The 5,620-nt window shown below is 42.6% G+C and overlaps 1 pseudogene; it reads left to right on the top strand.

Moving 5' to 3' along the window:
- Positions 1-686: 686 nt before the first annotated feature.
- Positions 687-1,789, top strand: LOC102422378 (annotated as a pseudogene).
- The last annotated feature ends 3,831 nt before the right edge of the window (positions 1,790-5,620 follow it).

The following is a 5,620-nucleotide window of genomic DNA, read 5'->3' as shown; positions in this document are numbered from 1 at the left end:
GAGGCGCCGAGGCGGGTGTACCAGAGGGGGCTCCGGCGGGACAGGGGGCCAGCGGGCAGGGATCTGCCTCGCCCGCGGAGAGCGGGGTTCTGCAGTGACCCCAAGATGCATGTCGGCCCGGCCGGAAACAAGGTAGAAGGACACTGGGCGGACCCGCAGCCCTGAGGCGGGGGGTTGAGGGGCGGCGCCACCTCAGTGGAGGGGTGCCACACTGCAGGTACCCGACTGCTGCAGTTAAGAGAAGCTCCCGGTGCAAACCCGGCCTCGCCCCAGCACCCTGTGCACTTGACAGGCAGCGACTCCTGCTCCTGCCTTGGCCCCAAAGCAAGCCCGCGCCTATCCTGCCCACTGCGGCACACACTGGCCGTGCGAAGCCTATCACCTTAGTAAAGAATGGGGGCGGAGGCGGGGGAGAGGAAAGAATGTGGAGCATCTGCAAGGAAAGAATGTGGAGCATCTGCAATGAAGAGGTGCTTGGGGAGGTTTGTTCTGTTTGCCCAGAGGCTGTCCCTTAGGAAAGGCAGAGAGCAAGGCTGTGAGGGCTCCCTGTGAGCTAAGTCAAGTTCCGCAGCGAACTGGAATTGGCCTCAGTTTCCTGGTTTGTAAAATGGATTAAGTATGTCCCAGTGTCTTTGCTGAGCTGTGAGGGCTAATTGAGATACTATATAAAGAAAATGATGGCTTTTTCTGGCCAGGAGTCCTCGTGGGAGTGACATCGTCTTTAAACCCTGCGTGGCAATCCCTGACGCACCGCCGTGATGCCCAGGGAAGACAGGGCGACCTGGAAGTCCAACTACTTCCTTAAGATCATCCAACTCCTGGATGATTATCCAAAATGCCTCATTGTGGGAGCAGACAATGTGGGCTCCAAGCAGATGCAGCAGATCCGCATGTCCCTCCACGGGGAGGCTGTGGTGCTGATGGGCAAGAACACCATGATGCGCAAGGCCATCCGAGCACATCTGGAAAACAACCCAGCTCTGGAGAAACTGCTGCCTCATATCCGGGGGAATGTGGGCTTTGTGTTCACCAAGGAGGACCTCACTGAGATCCGGGACATGCTGCTGGCCAATAAGGTGCCAGCTGCTGCCCGTGCTGGTGCCATTGCCCCGTGTGAAGTCACTGTGCCAGCCCAGAACACTGGTCTGGGGCCAGAGAAGACCTCCTTCTTCCAGGCTCTAGGCATCACCACTAACATCTCCAGGGGCACCATTGAAATCCTGAGTGATGCACACCTGATTAAGACTGGAGACAAAGTGGGAGCCAGCGAAGCCACCTGCTGAACATGCTGAACATCTCCCCCTTCTCCTTTGGGCTGATCATCCAGCAGGTGTTTGACAGTGGCAGCATCTACAACCCGGAAGCGCTTGACATCACAGAGGAAACTCTACATTCCCGCTTCCTAGAGGGTGTCCGCAATGTTGCCAGCATATGCCTTCAGATTGGTTACCCAACTGTTGCGTCAGTACCCCATTCTATCATCAATGATACAAGCGAATTCTGGCTTTGTCTGTGAAGAGTGATTACACCTTCCCACTTGCTGAAAAGGTCAAGGCCTTCTTGGCTGATCCATCTGCTTTTGTGGCTGCTGCCCCTGTGGCCGCCACCACCACTGCTGTTCCTGCTGCTGCTGCAGCCCCAGCCAAGGTTGAAGCAAAGGAAGAGTTGGAGGAGTTGAATGAGGATATGGGATTTAGTCTCTTTGATTAATTACCAAAAAGCAACCAGCTCAGCCAGCTCTATTTGAGAAACAAGGAAATAAAGGCTTACTTCTCTTAAAAAAAAAAAAGAAGAAGAAGAAAAGAAAAGAAAAGAAAAGAAAAGAAAAGAAAAGAAAAGAAAAGAAAATGAAATAAGAAGTGAGAAAGAAAAGGAAGGGCAAGCAAAAGAAAGATTGGGAGGAACCTGTAAACTATTGTCACTAAAATAGAAAATACAGTCAATAGTGTTGTAATGATGGTATGATGCCAGGTGGGTACTGGAAATATTGGGGAACACTTTGTAAAGTATATGATTGTCTAACCACTATTCTGTAACTAATATAAAACCTGAAACTAATACAAAATAATATTGAATGTAAAGAAATGAAAATAGGAGTGAAATTTTTATAAATTTCAAAGTTTAAATAAAGGCTGTAAAGGAAGGAAGGGGGAGAATAAAAATAGTGTTTTTCATTTTACCACTTTATTGTCTTTTCAGTACATGAAAAAAAACAGTTGTCTTTATATGGTGCTTTTATACTTTTCTAAGTCATTATCTCATTTGATGTTCAGGGCAACTTAAAGACAAGATAATTATTCTCTCCACTATTCAAAGAAAGGAAATCTTGGTATGTGGCCCCAATGATTCAATTGTCAGGCTCTTATTTTAAAGCAGAGTTAGTGAAATTTTCTGTGAAGGGTCTTATCTATACTAATAAAAGCCTTGGGGGCAATCAGGCCAGCAAGGGAGGGCAGTTAGGGGCAATCAGGATGGCAGGGGAGTGATTAGGCATCAATCAGGCTGGGAGGGGAGCAGTTAGAGGGCAATCAGGCAGGCAGGCAGGCAGGCAGGCAGGCGAGCAGTTAGGAGCCAGTGGTCCTGCATTGTGAGAGGGATGTCTGACTGCTGGTTCAGGGATTGGGCCTAAACTGGCAGTCGGACATCCCCCGAGGGAGTCCCATATTGGAAAGGGTGCAGGTTAGGCTGAGGGACACCACCCCCATGCACAAATTTCATGCACCGGGCCACTAGTATATTTATAAACTACTTGGAGTTCTGGGAATTGATCAAAACTTCAAATAGTTTACTAGTACCAGGTTATAGAATAAGCAGAAGAGAGAAGCATGAGATGCTGCTGAAAATAGTAGTAGCCAGAAATGGTGTATCATGGGCCATAATAAATAGCTAAAAATTCAGTTTTTAGGTAGTAAGCAATAACTGAATAGTTGAGAGTGGAGATAATAGGAGGCCAACAGTTTAAGGACCACTTTATTAACTTAGGACAGGTATAGGCAATCTTTTTATTACAAGGCCAGATAGTAAATATTTTAAGCTTTGTAATAAAAGAGCCAAAATTCAGGATGTTATGCTAACCCTTGAACTTAGGGATGAAGCTAAAAGCCTGAAATAAGGTAACAGTTGCTGGAGAGGTAGATGTAATTGTAGTAAAAACTCAGACTGGATTCAGAATATATTAGTAGCCCAAGTTTTAACATTTTGTGATTGATTGGCTATGGAGCTTGGGTAAGAAAGAAGATCTGCAGTGCCTCTGAGGTTGCCTGTCATGTGAGGTACTACCTCTCCTCCACCCACCCACGTGCATGCACACACATACACACATACACAATTGAAACAAAAGATTTCAGAAGGTGGTAAAGTTAGTTTTCATTGGTTTATCTTTGACATTTGTAGAAGTTTCTCAAGTACTTTTGAAATACCTCTCTTCTGTTCTGGCCTCAATGATGTTTGGTTTTCTGTCAAACTCTGACACTTAACATATGTGTAGTTTAAAATACATACCACCAAGGTCCCTTCCATATTTATTTAATACTGAATCAAATCAAATATAGTAAAAAGAGGTGGCAAAGTGCATAAAAACTACATTCAAAGAACTTGGCCATGATATAAATAATATAAAGAAAATAAGGGGACACACACACACACACACACACACACACACACACACAACTACCTTCTTTAACCATAAAATGAAGCATCTGAGATATTAAAGAGAAATCCTTATGGGTCAGGACAAAAATCAGAATTTGTAATAGGGGCATTTGTTGATTCAAAGTGACCAGGAGATGGGCTTTTAATGGGTCTGGCTTTGCTCATTTGTGGGAGAGTGTTTACAAATCTTGAGCCCTTCTGCAGGGCAGAAAGCTAAATTGGAAACTCCAACATTTGACATATATTCTCAAGGGCCAATAACTTCAGGGGATGAACTTAAAAAAATTTCTGACCTAATTAGGAACTGATGGTGACACTAGCTTACTTCTCTGGAGAAATCTCTGACACAATTGTGCTGAAAATTCTATGGAATAAAGCATTCCTTAATTGGCATGATACCTATAATGTTCCCAACTTGAATGTCACAGCGATTAAGTCTGGAAATCCCTGTGTCCCCCACTCATAAGCACCTTTAAGAGTAATCTACATACACCATGTTATAAGCAGAAAGCAGGAAACAGATGAGTTGGCACATTACTTATGAAGGCTGAGAGTTTCTAATGCATTTGAAGGCTCCCTCACATGGATATACTTTTCCTTCTGTTAATTCAGAGTATATGGAAGGTGAGGGATGAAGCATCCCTATTCCTTACACAAACTCAGCTTCTTTTCCCCAATCTTCTAGTATGCAATTGTCATTTTCAGAAAATGTTGGAAGAGAGAAGACTTCCTATTCAGATATTATCTGCTGTCTTTTTCTCACTGGTGTTGTCACCATAACTTACTTATCCAGATCATTTTCAGTTGGCTCAACTTGATTATTTAAGCTAGCAATTCTCTAACTCAGCATTATTTAAACTTGTTCTGGGCTGAACTATGTATCCCCCAAGATTCATATACTAAAGCCATAACCCCCAATACCTCGCAACATTACTGTACTTAGAGACTGTGTTTTTAAAGAGGTGATTAAGCTAAAATGAGGCCATTTGAGTAGGCCCTAATTCAATCTGACAGGTGTCTTTATAAGAAATGGAGAGAAGAGACACTAAACAGAGGTAAGTACCGAGGAAAGACCAGGTGAGAAAATAGCAAAAAGTCAGCCATCTGAAAGCCAAGGAGAGAGGCCTCATGAGATACTAACCCTACTAATATCTTGATCTTGGACTTCCAGCCTCCAGATCTGTGAGAAAATAAATTTCTGTTGTTGAAGCCACCCAGTTTGTGATATTTTGTTCTGGAAGCTCTAGCAAACCAATAAAACTGGGAACTTGTTACAAACACAAAGTCTTGGGCACATGTAAAATCTATTGAGTCAGAAACTCAAAGATAGGGCCCAGTTATTTTAATTTTATCAAGATTTCCAGGTGATTCTGATACATACTAAAGTTTGAGAACTACTGATTTACTTTATAGTTGAAGAATTAATGAATTGGTACAATCTCTAAATTAATTCATTGCAGCAAAGTTCATAAAGGTTCTCATTTTATTATCAGTATCACTACTTATTTATCTTTCCTGATATGCCAATAAATGTTCCCAGGGGATCAAATGCATATTATATACCCAGATTGTTTATGGGGAATTAAGAAACATATACAAAACACTCCAACACCCAAATGCAAAGATTTTTTAATAATAAAAAAAGAAAGATTGAGAATATATTATGAAAACTAATAACATGAGCTGTAAGGAATTAATTTATATTAACCTTGTTTGTATTTGGAGACTGATGAAGGAGAGGAGAAGCTAGGGGATAGAGGTGGCTCAACCTGCTAGGGAGTTTATGCTTTTATATATTGCACAAAATAAGAAAGGAGCAACAGTATACTAAATCATAATATAGCTTCTGCAAGAAGTTACGAGACTCAAAGAAAAATGAGAACCAACTGAAAGAGCTCCCAAAGGCCAAAGTTGAAACAATTGTAGTAAAAACATAGTATGAATTACAATCCAAATGATAAAATAAATA

Source organism: Myotis lucifugus, unplaced genomic scaffold, assembly GCF_000147115.1.
Source record: "Myotis lucifugus unplaced genomic scaffold, Myoluc2.0 scaffold_75, whole genome shotgun sequence".
Taxonomy (NCBI): Eukaryota; Metazoa; Chordata; class Mammalia; order Chiroptera; family Vespertilionidae; genus Myotis; species Myotis lucifugus.
This window is presented reverse-complemented; position numbering and strand designations above follow the sequence as displayed.